This window comes from Phlebotomus papatasi, chromosome 3 (genome assembly GCF_024763615.1).
Source record: "Phlebotomus papatasi isolate M1 chromosome 3, Ppap_2.1, whole genome shotgun sequence".
NCBI lineage: Eukaryota > Metazoa > Arthropoda > Insecta > Diptera > Psychodidae > Phlebotomus > Phlebotomus papatasi.
This window is the reverse complement of record NC_077224.1, coordinates 85,719,696-85,740,839: the sequence shown is the minus strand read 5'-3', so window position 1 is coordinate 85,740,839 and position 21,144 is coordinate 85,719,696. Positions and strand designations below refer to the sequence as shown.

The following is a 21,144-nucleotide window of genomic DNA, read 5'->3' as shown; positions in this document are numbered from 1 at the left end:
ATGTAGCGAGAAATGCCTTGAAAGGCTCCCGGAAAAGCCAGGGAATGAGCGAATTCGCACGTACTTGGAGTACCGAAGTCAACTCACTTTAATGAATGATATGGAAAGTTTCCGGGCTTCATGTGGCATTCTATGTTTCCCTTACATGAACAGGAAGAGGACTTGGTAAGATTGGTTCATGAAATTAAGAACAATGGGCATCCTATTGAGGCGGATTAGCTGTCCAAATTTACAGCCAAGTTGTCCAAAATAAGAGTCAAATTCACTTCTACATATCAATTCATTTTTAAACGTATTCAAACTAATTTTAGTAAAAATAAGACGATAAATAGCTTGCCAAGTTTCTAAACAACCCTTCTGAAAAGAGAGTAACAAAAAAAGTCAATTAGTATTGAAAATATCGCACTTCAAACTTCGAACTTCGATGCTTATAAGCAGACTGGTCAAGATTATGAGCCCTTACCCTAGGTCTCGATTTAAAAATGTTTAACGAAACTTCAGAAATATTTGGAAAAAACTGGGATGCTTGGTCTTAACTAATTGTGAAAAATTTTCGTTAAAAATTAATTTTCTGAAGGAATCTACCTGCTGTGATTTAGATGGAAACGCCAAAATGCTCTTTATAATGTCGTCAGTTAAATCAGCATTTATCGTAACTTCATTTTTGCGATTTTGAGATATATTCATATTTGGAATCAGCGTAATTTTGTTTATTAAACGCACCTGTGAAAAAGAAACTTTTATAAGCCCAATAAAAATTATTTTAAACAAAAATTATCGTAAGTGCCTTTAATTAACAAAAATTTATCAGAATTTGTCGTAACTTCCATTTTTGGGGAAGTTACGATAAATTTCCATACAAAATTTTCAATAATCAGCATTTGCCGTAACTTCTTTTGCTCACTTGCGTGGCTTGTAATTTGCAGCAAAAATGTAATATTTCTCAATAAAACGTTCATAAACTCTTCCAAATATCCAAAGACAGTGCAAATAATGCAACATTAAATCATTTTAATTCAATATTTGTGAGAAAAAAGTGAGAAAAAATCCCTACCCATCTGTCATTAATTCAAAACAAAACAAGCGACGTGGCGCACAAAATTTATTCAATAAAAGTTATGAAATAAAACCTTGTAGGGACAGGGATAACAGTATTATTATCTAATTAAGTCAAATAAAGGCGCTTATTATCACTAGAGTCATTGAAATTGATATAATGCATTTTAGAAAATTGTCGTAACTTCCAGAATCTCCATACATTGGAAGTTACGGCTTTATAAAAGATGGAAGTTACGATAAAATATTATTGTGTTTCTTCTAACATATTTCTCAATATTGCAGCTTTTAAATAATTTTATAAAGATTTTCTCGAGTTAACTTACAGTTTATTAGTGCCACTTTTATTATTTTGACTCAAAAGTATCGCATTCGGGGCTCATTTTTAAGAAAAATAATATTGAACTGAAAATTTCGTCTCCTGAAAAGTTGTCAAAAGGAAGTTACGACAAATACTGATTTAACTGACAATGTGTAGATGCCTTAAGGAATATTTTGCGAAACCAGAATAACCTGTAGGACGTTTCGTTAAACACAAGAAAAAGCTTTCAAGGCATATTCCACTAATGCCGAGAAACGCCGAGGAATGCTTTCAAAAGTTTTGGATTGACATGAGAAACCAGAAACCCTTGTCCATGAAATGCGGGAATGAGTAACCCCTTGTCAGCCCCTTTACTTAGAGTATCTTGTCCCTTTTCCTTCACAAGCATTTATTTTGGAACAAATGTCTCTGGGAAAATGGTTTTTGTCTGTGTTTAGCTCCAAGGGATCAGAGTATGACTCTGGAAAATGCTTGGGAAAAAAGGGCAGAAAAGTGGGTTGAGTGCGAGTCTCTCAAAATTGATGAAAGCTCTCTCAACGAGCTTTTTTTCATGTTACTCAAACTCTCATACACAAAAAAAGAAGTCCGTAGAATAGAATTTGTGTCATTAGGCAGAAAAATTCCACATGATTGGAGCAGAAGGGATTTTCCTGCGCCCACAAGAAAATGGGATTATGGTGAAATAGTGCAACATCAGCATCAAGATGCGTTTGCAAAAAGGAGAGTGGCATCTTTGGCGCCACCGCAAGGAACTTTCAAGTTTTACCACCTCCACCCACTCCAGAAAAGCTCCTTTCTTGTCTTCCTTTTCTCGTGGCATCTTCCCGGAAAAAGGGCGTCCTTGCAATATGCACTTGACTTAATGATTTTCGCAATTTTAATGAGACTTTCAAACTCAAATGGAGGATAAAATGTTTAAGTGGAGGGGCACATGGGAAAATAACTTCCAAGTGGGGTGGATAATCCTCTGTGTCTCCTGAATTAATGGCAAAAGACAACGGAAGTGGGGTGCGGAATGGGGAAAAAGGGATGAAAACAGGAGATTTCCGAAACAAATTTCCTCAAGCTTTCACTTCCTTAAAACTCCGTATCATCTGAGGGATTTCTTGTTTGGGTTTTCTCCCATGGCAAATATTTCTTTTTGTTTGCCTAAGCTTCAAAGCTTGGGAAATCAATTGAAAAAGCTTTTCTTGTGTGAATTTTCTATCCTCCAAAAATTTCTCTGAGGCATTTTGGATGATTTTTAAATTTGCAGAAAATTTTGTGGAAAACTTTCACATATTAAGCATATTTGATAAGCCCCCTCAATGTCCATTTGGGATTTTCTTTGACGAAAGCATAACAAGAATTTAGATAGAGGCTCTCTAAAGCAAAAGTACAAAGGTTGGGTCGTTTCTTCGCCGAAGGGTGGATAAGTGGCCCCTTCAGTTCGAGTTAAAAATCAGCTTACAGAAGACTGGGCAGTAGATTTTCGTTAAATTGATCAGTAATGGTGGTTATCTATCCAGTTGGGGAATTCTGTAACGATATGACAATGTCATAAGACAAAACTTCGTGATAAATTTGGGAGCAGGATATTATTAACCCTTTAAGGACGATTGGGTCACCCGTGACCCATAGAGAAAATAATTTTTCCTGACTACCTGAAGTTATTTCTTTCTAATGTTTTTACCAAATCACAAAGTAGAAAGATATAGGGGAAGTGTGTCAAATTTCGGCCAGCTTCTAATTTCGGCCACTTTGAGTGTAATTTCGGCCATGCAAATAAATTAATTAAAATTATGTATGTAATCTTCGAATAGTCAATGAATTCATTTTGCTTTCAAATATTTATTCATTTTAGGATGTATTAACACAAAGACCCATTAAATTTTAGGTATAATTTGAATTTAAATTGCGTTGTAAAAACTCAGTGTGGAAAGAGTCTTACAAAAAATGTGACAGATCGATTGTGTTTCTAGCAGTCTTCTGATTTGTGGTGAAGTGCAGAAGGTTTTCCTTCGGTGTTTTTCATGAAAATTGATTAGTTTTCATTAAAGATTGTTTCTGTTTATGTTAGTAGTGAATCAATCTTTAAATTTCGGGTAAAATTTCCCAGCTGGATCCTGTATTTCGCGTAAAAAAGTATATACTTTGTGAGCGTCTCTCCGGTGAGGCAGTGTTGGATATTCCGGCAACATCTTTTGCTTTCCTAAATTTCTTATTAATTTTATGTTTTCTTTTTCAATTTCTGAATTCTACAATGTCCAGAGAAAAAAAAACTATCGCTTCTATGAAAAAGATGATGTGGAAAAGGCATTGGAAGAGTTCAGGAAGTGCAAATTTCCACGGGAATCTGCGCGTAAATTTGAGATGCTACTCTTCAGATCTTTAGGACAAATTACACGGAAGATCTCAGGGCTTGTGGGTCATATAAACTTAATACGTTTTAAATATTAAACTCGTTCCGTTTGACGTTTTGAAATTTTCTATCCGTTTCGTCACAAAAGGTGGTCAGATAAAAGGTGGCCGAAATTTCACACAAAGTGGCCGAAATACTACCCAAAGCAATGTCCATATTTTTATTAATTTTTCAATATTTTAGGAAGTGATTTAAAGAAAACAAAAATGATAAACTAGTCTTGAAGGTTCCACACAACCCTCCCGAAAAGGAAGAAACAAAAAATATCAATATTTATTAAAAATATTGCATTTCAAACTTAGGACTTCGGTGCTTACATGCCGAAATTTGGCACACTTACCCTAGGAATCTAGGATATTTTTTTGCAAATCTCCAGCTATTTGCTAAATAAGAAATATTTGAGCTCAAGAATAACGAATTTTCAAATTTTCGCATTGGTGCTTAAATTTTAATATTTCTAATTTTTTTTAAGCAAAAACCTCTTGGGACTAGAAACTATAATAACTATACATAATATTTCTCAACAAAGTAAAAATTATACAGTGCTGTCTCGCTATATGCACAGTTTGGATACTTTTTTTGACAGTTCTCTCTCTCTGAATATGCACAACTTTTTTTGAAATTCCCAACGGTTTTTCTCCTTCTTTTAATAAATTATCATTTTTTATTGTTCTAGAATTTCCCGTGTTATTTTAAATATAATATAAGACAGAAAAAATAAAATTAAGATAATTAAAAACGAGAAAAATTAGTTACCAAGAAAATAATTTTCTTTATTACTTTGTCAAAATGTAAACAAATTGATTTTGAATGCAACCGACACAAAAGCTGTGCATATAGAGAGTGTGCATATAGAGAGACAGAACTGTAGTTTATTGGTATTTTCAGGAAAGCTTCATAATTTTCATGGGTCATATATGACCCAATCGTCCTTAAAGGTAAAAAAAAACACCGAATTTGTTAGTTAGTTAATAGTAACGATAAATACAGTATTATATTAATATATTTTCTATATCACAGTTTCATTATTTAGTTAATTTTGCTCCAAATAAAGCGAAAATCCATTCATTTTCACAAATTTTAATTTGTTAATTTCTCAGAAAAATTAAAAGTGTACCTTTTCACCGTCGAACTTTTCATCGATCGACCCATGTTTTCCAATGAAAAACACAATGAGGTGACTATTGTTTATTCGTTTTGTTTAACATTTATGTCATACTTATGGCTAATTTTAGTTAAATTAATTGTTAATCTTTATTGTTAACGGTACGTGAAGTTTTTAAATAATTACCTATTTTGTGAATATAAAGGGTTTTTCTGAAGTGTCTGCAAATGTTTCAATAGGAAACCCCGGAAATATGATTTTTTTGGAGAGATTTTTTTATTAGTTTAGATGGGAAAAGAGAAAAGACCAAGAATAAGAACAAATTCTGCACTCAAGAGCAACTCAACAAGGTTTTGGAAGCCTTTCGTCGCGGGTTCACTTACACTGTTTGTCTCCAATTAGAAACTTTCCCTTGTTTCCATTTGGATTAATTTGTTTCCAATAGAAGCATTTTACACTCTCGTGTTTTTCTCGTATTTAAGAAGTTTTCAAATTATATCTAAAGAATTTTCACTAAACAGTAACATTCTAGGAGAGTCAAGGAGCAAATTTATGTAATTCTCTTCAGAAAAAATATGAATTTAATGTGTTGAATCTTCTGTCAAAATTAAAGCGTCTGGAAATGGTTTTGAATTAGGACATTTACCCTAGTTTCTCTTTAAAATGTTATCAGAGATATAATTGAGTGAAATTTGAAATAGTCCTCTTAATTCTGAGAAAAAGACAATTTGAATGGTGTACGTTCAAACTAACTAGCTTCAAGCTTCGCACACAGTCTGGCTTCGAAGACTTCATATTTTTCACACATTTTTTTTTTTTTTAATAAACCTGACCTATCTGTGGCTATATATTTCAATATCTTGAAAAAATTAGATCGTATCTTTAACACTAAACCTACCAAGACCCGGTCAAATTGACCGGTTTAAAATTAACACACATTTAAACGGTACAATGTCACTGCCAAACTTTATGAATTTCTTAAAATATGCATGTAATATATTTTTAATTGTTCAAATTTTAATTTTTTGCTCTTTTCCAAGACAAATTCGTTGAGTATCCTACCCTGCCGAGGTTTGTCATTTGACGGAAAAACGATCAAAAACGGTCGGTAGGTTTAATGTTACTGTGTTATCACACTTGCACATTAAAATTTTAATATGATTCACATTAATTGTCGCTGGTGAGAGTCCAAATGTGTAATTTGTGTCTTTGAATCATTTTATATTCAAAATTTGATCTATTTGTTGATAAAAAGGTAGACTTGGCCCGCAAAATTTGATATAAATTGATTTATAGCATTAATGCGAAAAATTAATGCGATTTTCTCTTTAATTTTTTAATGTGAAAAATATTTATGCCTTAAGTGAATTTAAACTTATTTTTGCAGGTCAAGTCCACTTCTTTATCAATAAATAGAAAAACCCGAAATATTAAGTGACTCAAAGACACAAATAATATATTTGGACGCTCACAAACGACAATTAATGTGAATTGTGAATAACATTAACATTTTAATGTGCAAGTGTAATAACGGCGTAAAATGGGGTAATTTGGAGTCCTGCCTATTTAGGAATTTTGAGATTTTCTCACTGTTTCAGATGGTCAAAGAGAAAAGGAAAACCACGAAGAACTACCTCGTACTTCTTCGTTGTACTTTCCTTTTTCTATTTGAAACTGTTAGAAAATCTCACTAATCCAAATTAGATATGATTCCAAGTTTCCCCATCTTACCTGATAGGAAAAATAATAAAAAGTATTCAAAGCCAGAATGTGTGCAAAGCCTGAAAGCTGTGTCCTGTACCGATTTCGCTTAACCAGAAACCCTTGCCTTTTTTTTTTGAGTACAAAAAAGAAGGTTCGAATTTGAAATTCAGATGCAAATTGCTATATTTTATCATCCTAAATTTGGCTCTAACTCACAAATTGCCGCATTCACGCAATGCTCAAAGGTGCGTGACTGATTTGCCCTTAAAGGTAGTTCAATAGTGCGTCAGAAAGTCGAAGTAAAAGACGCCAATTTTCTCTCGTTTTTCCTACCCCATCAATTTCCACGCCAAAGACATTTACTAAACATTCCGATATTTATACACTCTCTTAATTCACTGCCATTTTTCTGCCTCTTTTTCTTGTATTTTCCTGCAACTAGCAAAATAATAGAGTGTTTGAGTGGCGAAAGGAAATGAAATTTCCGCGCCAGAAGTGGGAACAGAAAAAAGGATTCCCGGGAGAAGAAGAAAAAAAAATAAATTGCAAGACAATTTGAAAGGGTTCTTTCTGTATAAAAGCTCAGTGCATCACTTACAATTTTATTCACTCTTTTTTTTATCATCAGAAACTCTCACTCAAGTGTAATTGAATTTACTTCATGCTCACATTTCAGGGATTTTTCATTTTTCTCACTCAAGAGATATAGATTTAATTTTTCCACTGACACTGCACTTAATGAATAGAGGATATGTCTTAAGTACTGTTCTCGAGGGGATTTTATATTTTTCTGACGACAAAAAGAAATTACGATAAATCTGCGAGATGAAAATCAAGAGCTTTTGCGCGTGATCCTTCCCGTCCAACGATTACCAGCCAACTGACTGGCGTTCTTTCACTATTTGAACGTTATATACACACAATGAGAGGAGATGTCAGTTGCCATCCACTGACTTTTAGCCAGAGCTGACAAGGATCTAGAAGAGATTTTGCTAAGGATTCACTTTAGGATTATTCCTAAAATTATACTCAAAAGAAAATAGAAAAGTTGATTGATTTAGGCCCATTTAAACGAGGGTATTTTGATTCGAAATCTCCCTTTTAAAATTTTGCCTATCTTTTGGCGCTTAAAACTTATTGTCATAATCAGATATGTATATTAATCATATTTAAGTCACCCAGACTTACGGTATGTAAAGCCATCTCGTGCGGTTTTCTTCAATTTCGAAAATGTGCATAATCCCAGGACCCCCTGCATTAAAGTATCTTGGCGATGAGAGACGTAATGTAAAATTTTCTTTTGTAAAATACTCCTCCGGGCAACTGATTACCGTTTCGAAATTAAATAGATGTAATTACGAAATAACATCTGATAGAAAATTTTTCAGAGATTTTTTTTAGTCGAGACACTCTTGGGGAAATTATACGTGCTAGTAGAAAGCTTTTTTCATAGGAATGTTCTATTAAAGATCCTTTAAGTAAGGATATTTTACTACAGGAACTCAAATAGAGAGCAGTTACATAATTCACTTTTTTCAACTTGTGTCACGGCTAGATGCGAAACGGTAAGAGATATCGACCTTTGGTCTTCGACGAGCCCCCCTATAAGTCAACATTATCTAGGACAGTTTTTCCCCCACCCCCTCAAAAACTATGTATTTTTGGTTTATTTTAAAAAAGGCTTCTAGGGTAACGTGTGGTATTTCTGGACAAGGTGCTTTTCGGAACATAATATGGGTATTTTGGGACACATAAAAAATCCTATAAATATTTGTTTTCTAATTATTTTTAAGTTCTATATGAAATAATAAGCTCTATAAGTATCAGATAAACATAAAACTTTTGAAATTTTATTTTATTTAAAGCGTGAAATACGCATGAATTTTGAGTGTCACATTCCACTTTTTACAAACCTTCAGTGTGATCAATTTTGCAGATGTCAACACAAACAGTGCTTAATTTTTTCGATTTAAGTCATTTTAAAAGTGAAATTTAAACAAAATTTTTATGGAAGAATGAAGTTTAGAAATTCTACTTAAAGGTAAATAATCAGGCACGGTGAAATTTATTTGCATAATAGCGATTTTTGTCTGTCCCGAAATACCCAACTGTCCCGAAATATACCACTCTTACTTTTTTACATTTTTTGCTATCTTGTATAAAAAAAGATGCATTTTTCAACATTTTTCGATAAGAATCTTATTTTGGATAGCATAAGGAACATAAATATTTGCATCAACAAAGAAAAAAAAAATTGAGAAGTCGTTAAAACCTTTGATACTTGAAAGTGCTAAAAAGTATCCCGAAATACCACACGTTACCCTACGATTTCTTTCATTATTGAATATTTTTTAGAGGTAGTTAAAGCGAATATTTCGTCCTTGAACACCTATGTTCGAAAACCATTTCAATATCGAATTTTCGAAGGTCAAAGCTTAACTACTTTGAAGGGTTTATTTTTCAACAGATTTGCTTAAATTTGGATTTTTTGAAAGATCTTCAAAGTCAAAACCAGATTTCATCGGACTTAATCGGTCATGAGTTGGTATAGTACCCGTAAATGATTTATCTTTCTCGGGTTAAGATTATGATTTGTCTATGGGTCGGCTTAAACCTTTATCGGTTCTGCTGCATCCAGTCCACTTATTTGGGCCCATTATGCATTTTGCGGCAGACCAGTCTTGGTTGGATCAGTTGCAGTGAATGTGTATTTGTATCGACAGATCTCTTTATGCCGAATTCGTTTTTCTCACGTTTATTTTTTTATTTGTCCGTATGCTTATTACTCAACTAAAGTATTCTAAACCCTACTTTTCTTAGGCAATTTCTTATTTCGGAATCATTTTTTTAAATTTATCAATCAATGTAATTAGTAGTAAAGTAGTATGCACTCAGAAAGAGAATTTAATAAATTTTCAGATGATATGTGTCATTAAATTTTGTTATTAGAGTGGAATCACCACTTCTCGCCAGTGCCCCACTTTTCGCCACTTATATTGAAATCCCAACTTTTCCATTATTTGTGAAATAAATTAGCGGTAAAATTATTTGTATCTCTAATGCTGTTACATAGAGTCGAAAAACACTAATTTTTTGTTTCGAATTTAAATGTTTAAGCATTTTTTAGAGGAATATTTTAAGTAAGTGCATCGAATCCAATATTTCTTACCAAATATAGCAAGTGTCATTAAACTTTTATCTAACAAAATTTTCGATTTTGAATAAATAATTTGTCTATTGAACGTTTAATTACATTCGACTAATACATAAAATTTGTATTTAGTTAGTTAATGTTTCATTTTATATTATTTTTATGTAAAAATGAGTCATGGCGGAAAGTGGTAATATTCTAAAATTGATTCACCACTGTCGCCATTGTTTTCAATAGGCTACGCTAACTTCACTTCATAGATTCTCAGTTGTCAAATCCGCTTTGTTTACATTCTGCAATAGTCTAATAATTTGATTTCTTAAATAAAAGCAAAGAAAAATCATTTAATGTGAGTAATAATAAGGTGATCATGAGGAAAAAGAAATGCTGAATGTATTCTTTGCATAATATTGCTCAAAATAATCGAGTTTGAACTTTTCCAAGTGGGTGGCGAGAAGTGGTTACAGAGCTGGCGGAAAGTGGTAAAAAATGGCGACGAAGTGGTTATTTTTGCATTGTTAATAAAAATAAGTTTTTTGGTACTCCCGCGTTAAATTGTTGGACCTTTGTTTTAACGAATCTAGAGCTAATATATCTAAGTAACTTTGTGTCAAATTTGAGTTATCTGATTATAAAGGATCAAAAGTTATGATACATGCAATTTCACTTTTTCCTAAAAGTGACGATAAGTGATTACTTCACCCTAGTTTTAGTCTTTTTCGAAATGCACCCCACAGTGCTATGCACCGGTGAGTCTCGGGAAATTTCCCCTAGTGGTTCATGCCTGGGATAAATTTTCTCCACTATCTGTTATAAATTCTCCAAGGGTGCTCTAACTAAAATAGATAGTCTGGAAGACTTTCTATTTTATTTCGAAACGTTTGAAAAGTCAATCACACAGTGTTTTACAATCAAAGAATTTGTTAAAGTTAATATTTATGCCCGGTGACGAACACTTCATAAGCAAGAGGAGATGAGGCACCCATCCTCTATATCAAAACTGTTTTACCGCAGGATTTTATGCCAATATTGTTGCTAAATTAAGAAAATATCCTAAGTTTTTATTTTTCTATAAATCAACTTTATTCTATTTAACTATTTCTTATTTCTATTTAAGGATGTTTATTTAACAATTCCATCAAATTAAGAAGATTAGACGATACATTCAGAAGAGAAATCGACACCGTGTCTATTTCACCTGCATTTCAACTTTTGATAACTTTGAAAATAGATCGCGAGAAAAACTTCTCTTGAAAATAAAAAAAAACTTGAAATCGCTTGAAATGTCAAAATATTCGAACATAAACAAATGGAGCTTTCGAAGAGGGAGATTTTTAAGCGCCAAAAGATAGGCAAAAATGCACCGGTCTAAAGCTCAGTGGGGGACTTTTGTGTCAAAATGGCGGTTTCGAAATAAAATCCCTCCGTTTAGATGCTCCCAAAGTGTTTGATTCTCCAAAAGTGTCTTGGATAAAAAAGTACAAAAAGTTGTAGATGTTCGAAGAACTCAAACTCAGTTTCGAATTTTCGATTATGAAGTGATTGCATAATGGGACAGAAGCATTAAACATTGTTGGTTTGTGTTTTCGACTTTAAGAATTTCGATATTCGCACAGAAAATACTTCTGCCATCTTGCAGTATTATCAAGAAGTAAGAGTGTAACTTTTTTTGATTTGTCAAATAGATCTTCGAATTTTTCAAAATCTACTTCTGAATGGTAAGAATCCCTTCTAAATGAGTCTCGACTAGAATAAAAAGTCTAGGCTTTAAACCTAGGTGTATTTAATCCAATTTATCCAATTGGAAAACCTTAAAATCTTAAATTATAGCAGTAATTAATTTCCAATTTAAATTTATAGCAATGAATTCTAGAACAAGAGAATTAGCAAGTTATTTTGTAATCTAAACTTTATGCTCAAATGAACTCAAAACAGTTCAATTGAATTTCACGTTCAATGCGTCCAATTAATTTATGCTCCTGGAGGACAAGTATATATATTTTTTTAAGCGTAATTATGCAGCTTTAAGCTTTTAATATAGCTCTATCGATCGAATTCACTTCCCCTCAATATTAATATCTCATCCAGACAAACTTTCAACTCCGTGTGCAACCCTCTGCCTATTTCACCTCCCTCTGCCACCCCTTGCCCCACAAAATGCTGTGAAACAGTTTTGTGGGGGGTTGGGGTGGATTTTCATAGTTTCATGCAGATAGACGACGGCTGTCAGTTGAATTGGGGCCACAGAATCGCACCTGAAAAAGGCGGGAAAGGAGAGAAAGAGAGAGACTCAAGTGACTGCACAATATTATCATCAAACAAATGTCTCCACCACCCCCCAACCCAACTCATTCCCCACCATCCAACTTTGTGAAATCGAAATCACTCTCAATTGGAGCTTTAAAGCTCTATCACGTATTTTGTGCTTCATGGGAGAGGAAAGAAATATTTATTCAACTTTAATCGATTTATTCTGAGAGATTAACTCGTAAAGACCTCGAAGGGAAAATCTCCTTTTCCTTTAAGCATACACCTTTTTTTTTGTTGGTATTCTCCATGGAAGGAAAAGTGCGAAAACTTTTGAGCTTTTTTTTCTCATGAGAGTGAAAGCGAATAGAAGAATAAAAGTATCAACAATCACCAGAGCTTTTTGGTTTGATTTTGTTCCTTTTTATCTCTATCGTTTTTATTTTCTGTGATGTCTCTTTTCCTGGTGGATTTTCATCAGAGAATGTGGAAAATAGTCAGAGAATATTGGCGTGGGTGGGCATTATCTTTAAAGCATAAATTTAAGGGACATTCTCCCTGACTGAAAGCTTCCCGAGCTTTTGACGAGTTTTCCTCCCTTTTAGCCAATTTTATCACAAATTTGCATACTATTAAAATCTTTGTCTTCAACAAAGATTTTCAACTTGATTGGGGGGCTTTTCAACGAGGGCGGGAAATTTCCTAGCGCTCTCTGTCAATATTTAACGTCAAATAGAAAGGAAATTTTAGTTGTTTCTAGGAGAAAATTCACAATAAATTCCATTCAAAGGCCATAAATTTGTAAGGTAGAAGTAAACTTAACCCAAATATTAAATTTAACCTAAATTTTAACTTATTTTTAGTACAAATTTATTCATGGAGCTTGGTTCTTTAATATTTCCTAAAAAGAATTGTTTTTGTTTTTTTTAATTTCAATTTTAACAAGAAAAGTGTTATGAAAATCTAATAAAGCTGTCTATTGTGATGATTTATCGAGTTTTTGAGGTTAGAATGTAGGGAATCGACGTTGACAATAATTCAAAGAACAAATCCGACAATCGCCGGATGAGAGGAAGTCCAGCCCAGAATAAAAATTTTGGAAAGAAATTTTTATTTTGGGCTGAATCTCCTTCCACGCGGCGATCACCGGATTTATTCTTTGAATTTTGAGGTTAGAATTCGTCAAATTTAGAAGTTGTTTTAAATATAAGGGAAAGTGCCCTCCCTTCGAACGTTCATGCCTTCGAATAATATGAATTTACTTTTAGTTTTCCTAAGAAACTTACATATTTCTATTAAATATTAGTTAACTTATCACCAATTATTCATAATTATGCGATAATCATGTGTAAATCTCTTAAGAAAAATTAAAGAAATTCACAATATTAGAAGGCATGAACGTTCGAAGGGAGAGTACTTTCCCCTAGGCCTCATTTTTTTATTCGGTCAAGTAATTGGTTTGGATATTGAGGTTATGTCGAAAGTAACCTCAAAACCAAAGACAAATTTGGTCAGTAATCACAACCAGAAATTATTTTTCAAAAAAAAATTGAATAATTTGAGATTTTTCAGGTTATCCCAGGCTTATATTTTAATCCCCAACATGTGTATTGTTTAATAAAATCTTTTGAATTGTTTTATAAACGAATTTTAAATTGTTAACTGTGCCAGGATAAAAAAGCTAACCTCAGTAACTTAAATCTTAAAGAAATTACAATTTTATCTTCATTTGAACACGTATGAACTTCACTGAAAGAAATCCTAGCCCAAGACTTATTTGAACGTTTAGAACATAACCTCAAAAAATACGAACATCGAGGTTATGTCAAAGAACGCTTTATCTTTGTATGTTAAACACGCTGAATTTATTTTAGGTTATGTAAGACACCTCTAAGGGCACTCAATCACTGAGAAAAAAGGGGGTGCGATTAACTTGTTTTCCTCGTAACTTCAACACTTTTTAGGTGCAAAAATATATCATCATTTTTTAATGTTAATTTTACACCTTTTTAAGGACAAAATTAACATGAAAAAGGATAACTTTAACCCCAAATACACCTAAAAAGGGTAATATACACCAATTTTGGATCAATCTTGCGGGGTAAAATCAACATTTCCGGAATGTTATTTTAACTTTTTCGGATTTCTCTCAGTGATGAGTCAAGTGGTAGAGCACTCGCTCTGTGTTGCAAGCGTTCTGGGTTCGAATCCTTTTCAGGTCACCGGGAATTTTTCTGACGTTCAAACTGTTTGAATTGCATCCAGTGAGCTTCACTGTACTTGATTTCACGTGGCATGGGACTGACAATCTCATCACTTATAAGAAAATATAATAATGCGTGTCTAGAAATCCCCTAGCGCGAAGGCCTAGTTCTTTCAGAGAATGTTGTGCCAGCATTATTATTATTATTATTATTATTATTATTATTATTATTAAGACTTGTCTAACCTTCCTTATAAAGGGATTTCTGGTCGTTAATGAAGAGTTAGTGAAGTCGTTAATAAAATTTTCGACTTCGGGGCAGACCTACGACAAGGTGGCTGAATTAAATTCAGGATCTTGCCTTGGAGCGCCTTGGGATCGAACTTGAATAGCTTCTTGAAGTGGCAGAGGATCGACAGGCGTGGGCTGTTAACTTTGATGTCATGGGCCCGCGACCCCAATAGGGATAGGCGATTGAAAATGATGATTATGATGAATAAAATTCTAAATTTTATTTGAGCCAATAAGAACATCCTAAATCCTGAATGTTCTAGACCTAGACTCATTAAAATTTTTATAACATAAATGATAAACTGATAAATAATAAAATGATAGACTTTGAGGTTATGTTATGGAACTCTCCTTCTTTGTACATAAAACCTAACCTATCTAACCTTTTTTTAAAGGTACTTTTAGTTGTTAATGCCAATAAGAATATCCTTTAACCTAATCATTCTAGACTCATTAATATATTTAAAACATAACCTTCAAAATTATGAACTTTGAGGTTAAGTTATAGAATATGAGAATGCACGCTACTTTCGGACGCCTGAAGCTCCGAACAACTCATATTTTTAAATACCTTTTTAATGAGTTTGACTAATTAATTTTTTTTTTTGAAAAACTGTTTTGGTAAAAGAAACTAAAATGTTCAAACATATTATTTTTCATTAGAGTGAAAATTATCAGTCATTGGTACTGTCAGAAAAATTACTTAAATTTATCGGTTTCATACTTATTATTATTATTATTATTAAATAATAATAAATATGAAACCGATAAACAAAATCAGTAAAATGTCTTACATCTAACATTAGAAAATCCAACAAAGTCTGATTTAGCATATTTATTGTCTCTATGAACGACAGGGATTGCTGATTTTCTTTTATTGCTGATTTTCGGTCAGCGAAAACTGTCTCGTCGTTAAAGGGTTAAGAACATAGAATAAAATAATGAGTTGTCCGATGCTTCAGTCGTCCGAAAGTAGCGCGCTTTCCCCTAATACATTTTTGTATAAAAACACTCTGAATTTATTTTAGGTTATGTTAGACTTATCATTAAGTGTAGAATATTATAACCTTCTTTTATGAAAAAAAATCGTTAATATAGCAATAGTAAAAAACGAATCTTAGTTTTTTAATTCTTAAGTGAATTAAATCCTCATCTGAATTTGAGGCAACATTAACTTCATTTAATATAACTAGTTATATCCATAAAAATATTTCAAATATAACCTGAAAATGATAAACTTTGAGGTTATAATATAGAATAGTCAATTTTTGTATAAAAACATTCTGAATTTATTTTAGGTTATATTAAGCTTGTCTTACAGTGAGTAAAATATTATTTACATAAAAGAATCTCCTAACCCATTTTGTAAAAAAACCTAATCTCAGTTCTTTAAATCTAAAATGAGTCTAATTTTTATCTAACATTTCAGCCAATATGAGCATCATTTAACAAAAAACACAATACAGTAGACTCTCTCTCAATCGGGAATATGAGGCATAATGTTATCCGGTTTAGCGATAGAATTGAGCGTCAAAGCCTTTGTAAATTCCACAAAACGCGCTTAATTATAAAGAATCACGATAAAATAGGAAGAACTACAGCGAATTTGAGCGAATTAGCTTCATAATTAAACGTGAAAATTGTCAACAAAATTTGTCGCTCGATTGAAAAAGAGCTGATTGAGTGAGAGTGCTACTGTAAAATATTTATAACATAACCTCAAAAATGGTAAAACTTGAGGTTATGTTACACCAGACTTCATTTTTGTTTACAAAACACACTGTATTTTCTGTTAAATCTTACTGGGAATTAAAATTAGAATTCTTAAGTAGATGCTATATAAATTCTGATGATAAGGTTTCATTGCAAATTACATTTTAAGATGTATTAAATTTAAACTCAATTTTCGTAATCAAATGCTTTTAACTTTATATAAAGGACATGCTCAATCTGATTAAAGATTTGCAGGTGTAGTGTATCAACAGTGATGCAGAGATACTCTTACGTTTAACTTGATCTAATTAAAAGTTTAAAGGTATTGTTTAACATTACCTGAGAGCTCTTAAAAAACACATGTTGTCTTCTCACACAAATTACAATTGAGTAATCTACTGAAGAAAATCCCCATGGAATTTTCTCAAGATCCTCTCCACCAAATGTTACGAGAAAAATAAAATAAAAATTCTGCCATAATTAAATCTCCTCTTGGATTTTAGTTAAGAATGAAGAAATGTGTTGAGGAATTTACTGTGAGAATCCCGAGGTATTTTCTAACAGCATAAGATGACTTGCTTAACAAAACATTTTCATTTCAATGAACTTGAATGTCTCACACCGCACATAAATGATACCCTGGGGGGTTGTAAGGAACACCCAAATGGATGAGAAACATGAAATTCATAAATGGCTTGATTAGATAATTAGAGTTAGAAACACCAAAATTGTGCACTGACTTAAAATTTCAATTAAAAGCTCCTTTCGAATTTTCCCACCATCATCATTCTAGATGGAAATTTTTCAGTAGGGGTTCTCAGTTAAATACATTCCCAGGGAAAATGCTTTGTAACGTCTGGTTGAGAAAATTCTTGGAAGAAAGTGTTTTTTTAAATTACAAAGACATTAAGAAGATTTTGCAACAGAGCATTTGTTGGCAATTGTTATAAACTTAACCTAAAAATGTTGCAAAATTATTTGAGCATCACAAACTTTCAAATTTATATCGGAGTAGAATGTTTAGCGCTGGGTTTATTGTAAAGATCTTTCTTGTATTTGTAGCACACGTACTTTCACTTTAAAATCCTTAAAAATTTAACCTAAAATATCTAATGGCATACTCTAGTATATGAGGTTAATTTACAAACTATCCCTTGACTACAATCACTAGAATCACTTCAACAGATTTTTATGAATCTGATTTTTCTTATTTACAAGGAATTTATTTCGGAGTTTGAGGTTATATGGGTTATGTTTGTCCTAACCTCAAATAAACAGGTTATGAAAGTGAAAATTCTCAAGTTGAACACCTAAGCGTGAAGCAGAAGAATAAGAAAGTTAAGCAAAGTGATTGCTCAACCTTCTTTGGTGATTTTGAAGTCTTTTTTACTAAACGCAACCATTATAAATATCGTAATAAAACCAAATGTAGATTAGACAACTGGAAAAGGCTTTAAATTAAAGGCTCCAGTCGTAACCACAAAAACAGAAGACACACGGAGTATTTATCGCTATAAATGAGTAGAGATGTCTAATATCTGTATGAAAATAATGGCGAAGACATTACAAATTTCTTCTGAATAACTGAAGAAAAACTGAATAAAAGACGTCCATATTCGGGTGAATGGGGAATTTTTACCTCAAAAATATAACAATTATTTATTTGAGATATAATCACGTCATCTTGTACGTTAAAATATATTGATTATGACTAAATAAAATATAGGGTAAATGTCTTAATTCAAAACCATTTTCAGACGCTTTAACTTTGACACAAGATTCAACATATTAAGTTCATATTTTTTCTGAAGAGAATTACATAAATTTGCTCCTTGACTCTTCTAGATTGTTACTGTTTACTGAAAATTCTTTAGATATAATTTGAAAACTTCTTAAAAACAAAAAAAAAACACACAAGTGCAAAATGCTTTTATTGGAAACAAATTAATCCAAATGGAGACAAGGGAAAGTTTCTAATTGGAGACAAACAGTGTACAAGTGAAACCGCGACGAAAGGCTTCCAAAACTTTGTTGAGTTGCTCCTGAGTGCAGGATTTGTTCTTATTCCTGGTCTTTTCCCCTTTCCCATCTAAAACAATGAGAAAATCTCTCCAAAAAAAAATCAAATTTCTGGGGTTTCCTATTGAAACATTTGCAGACACTTCAGAAAAACCCTTTTTGTTCACGAAATAGGCAATTATATCATTTGAAAACTTCATTTACCGTTAACAATAAAGATTAACACTTAATTTAACTAAAATTAGCCAGAAATGTGACATTAAATGTTAAACAAAACTAATAAACAACAGTCACCTCATTGTGTTTTTCATTGGAAAACATACCCAAGGGGCATTTGATATCCAAATAATGTATGTCTCAAATGTAACCAACATATTTGCAACGTAATCGAGCTATTTCTTAAAAATTTAATGTATGAACGCATTAGATGTAAATTATATGAAAATTATGTGCGTTGAATGCCAGTATAATAACTTGACTAAAATTTGTATAGAAAATATCAGTTATTTTCTATTAATACATATAATACATTTTGTTTGATAAATTCCAGTTAAAATATTGTTATTTTCCCTTAAAATTACAACCAAACATTTTTGGATCTATAAACAAGTCATAATATAATCTATTTTTGAGTGAAAATGTATAAAACTATGTCAAATATTTCTAAAGTATATTTATCTTACATATTCTTGCCATTATGTTCACATAATGTCGTGAAATTGTATGAACATCATGTTGTGGTATATTTTAGTTACATTTGCTCCATAAAAGACACAAGTTATACACAACTTGTCTTCTTTTCGTATGACCCTGTCATATTGTCAAAATCTGCTTTGTTTACTAAGCAGATGATCATCTCCCAGTGAAAATTTGTGAAAAAAGTGATGTCTCACATTAATTAGAGTCCTGAAATGCACCAGCGTGTGCAGAAAAATCGAGTATACAGATAAAAGGCATTAAATTTTACAAAGTAAGTGCAAATTATGAAAAAGTAGTGAATTAACACTTCGTTTGTAAGAGCTAATATTTTCTTCCTTTAATTGCAGTGTACCGCAAGTACAAGCGGTAGGACAGCTTCCTGATCATTTGTTATGAAATCAAATTGCAGAATGAGTGGCCAGAATGCAGAAAAGTTTATCAAAAGCATAATCTTTCAGTGTTTTGACATTTTTGCTGTGTAGTGATATTATTGACGTAAGAAGTCTACAAAATGTAAATATGATATACGACATCTTGTAAATATAATCACTAAAATATATAAATGTGTTTTATTTTCTGCTTTTCTTACTTATTTGGGTTACAATACTTTGATTTTATTTCATCAGAACAAAAAGAAGATTATGGCGTGGAAAAATACAGAAAATTGGCGACGCCAACTCAAATTAATGGAAAAATTATACACAAAACATTGCAGTGCAATTATATTTGACCAAATTATTGTTTAAAAGACTGTATTCTATCAATACACGCAGTAAAAATTGGGGAACCATAAGTTTTTTAAATGATGTAATGTAAAAAGCAATAAATTTATTCAATTTTGTTTTATTTAATTTCTCAGCTTTCCTTTAAAAATTTCAAGTCGGGAATGAAATTTTGTTCACTAATATTTTAGCCTCTAACGGAAAACAATTATTGCATTAAACTTTCATACGCGATGAAAGTGCACGAGGCAAAAAAAATGTGACTGAATCGTTAAGGATATATATTTATTCATTTGAGGAAAATATTTGAGCAAGACTTAAAGAAAAATGGACAAGAAATGATAGTTCTTCAGTCAATAGTTATAATATTGGTATGACAGAGTGATTATATTTTATTTATTTATAAACAATACATTTTACCGTACACGATGACTTGATTAACTCTAAAACAAAAAATTGTTATATTTCGGCTATAAAAATTCCCGATTCACCCGAATATGGGCCTGTTTTATGCGGTTATATAGAAGAAATTTGTAAAGTCTTCGCCATCATTTTCGTATAGATATCAGACATCTCTACTCATTTATGGCGATAAATGCTCCTTGGGATGGTCGATCGATGAAAAATTCTACGGTGAAAAGGTACACTTTTAATTTTTCTGAGAAATTAACAAATTAAAATTTGTGAATATGAATGGATCTTCGCTTTACTTGGAACAAACAAAATTAACTAAATAATGAAACTGTGGTATAGAAAATATATAAATATAATAATTTAGTACTGTATTTATCGGGAAAACAACGACGTTTCCATTTGGAGTAGCGAAAAATTTCCATTTGGAGCAGGTTTTGAATTAGCATAATTTACCCTACTCTAGTGTTTGAGGTTAATTTGCGAACTATCCCTGAACTACAATGGCTAAAATTATTTCAACAGTTTTTCATAAACCTTATTTTTCTTAATTACAGTAGACTCTCGCTAATTCGGCTCTTTTAAGATCGGGCTACTTTTTAATTTGGGCAGCAGTTAAATTTGAAAAAAGATTGTTGACATTTTTCGAGCTTGATTCAAATGAAGCAAATATGCTCAAATTTGCCATGGTTTGTCTTAGTTATGATGTGTTTTTACATTATTATGGAGTTTTCATGAAATTTACCATAAATAAGAGTATGTGAACTCAATAAGTGTAAGCATTTTGAGGTTATGGCGAACTTAACCTTTAAATAGCTGATAAAATTGCGAATGAAAGAGAATCTCACTTTATAAATGAAGCAGTACTTTCAAAAATGTGACAAATTGAGAGACAAAGAGAAAATTTTCGAGGGTAGGGGAAGTGAGGGATGGTTCGCACACTTTTTGGAATTCAATATTCAAGATTTTTCTCTGGCTGAACGGTAAAATGGACAATCAAATGCGCTATACCACAAGAATATGTGGTCTTTTAACTTTCTATGTGTGCCTCATTCACTGCCGTAAAATCTGTTCTTTTTCCTGGACAGTAAAATGAAAAA

At 32.1% G+C, this 21,144-nt stretch overlaps 1 protein-coding gene across 4 annotated transcripts in view; it reads right to left on the bottom strand.

Annotated features, from left to right (window-relative positions):
• Positions 1–7,456, bottom strand: part of LOC129806169 (arrestin domain-containing protein 3-like) — a 43,277-nt gene extending 35,821 nt beyond the window's left edge. For 3 of the 4 annotated variants that reach the window (XM_055854559.1, XM_055854563.1, XM_055854561.1), the window contains exon 1: positions 7,187–7,456. The gene's annotated coding sequence lies outside the window, so the exon portion shown is untranslated. The remainder of the gene's footprint in view (positions 1–7,186) is intronic. The other variant, XM_055854562.1, reaches the window with a different exon arrangement.
• Positions 7,457–21,144: the final 13,688 nt, after the last annotated feature.